Source organism: Macrobrachium nipponense, chromosome 27 (assembly GCF_015104395.2).
Source record: "Macrobrachium nipponense isolate FS-2020 chromosome 27, ASM1510439v2, whole genome shotgun sequence".
In the NCBI taxonomy this organism is placed as follows: domain Eukaryota; kingdom Metazoa; phylum Arthropoda; class Malacostraca; order Decapoda; family Palaemonidae; genus Macrobrachium; species Macrobrachium nipponense.
Genome location: NC_087216.1, coordinates 23,374,149 through 23,376,648, shown reverse-complemented (window position 1 = coordinate 23,376,648; position 2,500 = coordinate 23,374,149).

Genomic DNA, 2,500 nt, shown 5'->3' with positions numbered 1-2,500 from the left:
TTTCTGACCGTCAGAGATACAGAGAGAGAGAGAGAGACAGCAAGGGAGAGAGAAAAAGACACTCGGAAGAGAACTGAGAGACAGGGAAAGCCGCTGTCACAACAGAGAGAGAGAGAAACATTTGTAGAGGTAAGTGATGCATGCCAACATATCGCAAGCGTCACCTAACGTAAACTCTAAGTTACGACTCATGAAGATTGATTACAGTAAAGAAGTTACGGTATAAAATCTGCATGCAGTTATAAATACTCAGTATGTACAAATATGCATATTCATCATGCACTTATGTATGAGCGTGTGTGCACTTCTCATCAAGAGACACACAGACAGACAGACAGAGAGGGAGACTGATCCTGCACACCTAATTACAGGTCATATCAGAGAGTAGCATAATTACACTGACCTCAATATAAAAAGTTTATCATCTACCCTATGAAGGACTAAGACGTTCATACACATCACTTTCAGTTGGTAATTTCATTAGAATTTAAAAAATCCATCTCTCTCTCTCTCTCTCTCTCTCTCTCTCTCTCTCTCTCTCTCTCTCTCTCTCTCTCTCTCTCTCAAGACGGAAAAAATATGAATAATATACCAAACACCACTATAAGCCTTCTCTCCTTTGAGATTGCTGTCATTTAGTAAGTACAAACACACACACATATATCTATCTATCTATCTATCTATCTATCACTATCTATCTATCTATCTATATATATATATATATATATATATATATATATATATACAACATATATATATATATATATATATATATATATATATATATATATATATATACATATAGATATATATATATATATATATATATATATATATATTATATATATATTGTATTCTTCAAGTAACCAATATACTTATTTCTGCTATGACTACAAAGGCACATAAACGACTCCTACCCATCATTACAAAGAAGCCCACTTCAAATTCGGCATTTGCCCGATTTCTAAATGAAAGCCCTTAGTTCACTGCTATTAGTAAATGATAAAAATGTAACATTAAAAGTCATGTTATGGTTCGTTTGTGATTATATATGTATTATATATATATATATATAAAAATATATATATATAATATATATATATATATATAAACATATATATATATATATATACGTATATAAACTAAAAATTTAAAAGATGATTCAATAGAAGAATCAAAGGAATTATGTACGATTCAGAGAGTTTTTTCCCGTAACTTATCTTCAATTAATTTTTGGGACAAAATACTTTTAATTTTTTAAAAATTAATTTTGAAAAACCATCATATGTTGATCACATTACTCTTTTGCAATTCATCGAATAAAATTACATTTAAGAGCTACTCGACATTGGAATACATAATTATACGTCCTCTACTTTTATAGAAAAAAAGCCCCCCCCCCCCCCCCCCACACACACACATACACACACGATGTATAACTATATTTGTTTCATGTGTTTATAACGATGGCTTACTGTTATAAACCCAATTTACCTTGATTCAAGACCATTTGAACGACGGTTTCTATTGCAGAACTTAGATATAACTGCCATCTAGATACTTTATGCATAATTATTGCTTGTAAACTGCCTACTACTCTATATGCTCATTACTTCATGAAAATATAAAGAAGAGAGTTCCTGTATATTCTCACGGCTGCAGTAAATACCGATCATATATTGGTAAGACATTGACATTCGTATGATACATCTGTTGCAGGAGTCTTATTCTGCTTTGTTGCAATGGAGAGCAAACAAGAATGCACGATTAAAATATGACCCCATACAACTACCCTCGCTAAAACAACCTTGCCACTAAGGAATGCCAGGTAAGTGTGCAAATTTATTAATTAATTTTAATGCATTTAATTTATTCAAGTTTGACCGGAATTATTGTCGCTGCAAATATTGCACGCTCTCTCTCTCTCTCTCTCTCTCTCTCTCTCTCTCTCGTGAGAACTCTTAAAGTCTATGTATTCCAAGACATTAAGCAGGAATATCACTCTTTAAATCCTTAACTAAAGGGGGCTTTGTTGACATAAATCTAGGCTATCCCCTCCCCACGGAGACCCCACGAAGGGAAGCTAGTCTCACCTCCGCACAAAGGTTCAACAACGACTTCTCCTGTTGTTGGACATTTAGTCCTTAATGATGGTCAAAGCATGACGTCACTTTTATTACGACCTGTTATCGATTATTACCTCCCACGACGAGGACGCCAGTCGAGTTTCCCACTCGTGTCTTTGGCTGTCTATAAGAAAGTTTTCTTATTTTTATTTTTTATAGGGAATTTCGTTTTCCGGACCGGTGTCTATAAGTGGCAGACTGGACGAGACCTGAAATTTTTTTAGGCATACTTCAGGTGAGCACTGGTCGATTAGCTTTTTTTTCTAAAACAATATTATCGATCACTTTTAACGCCTGGATTCTAAAATCATAATGACAATCATCTTGACATAACTTTGAGGCTGAATTCAGAAACATTTATAATGACAATAGGT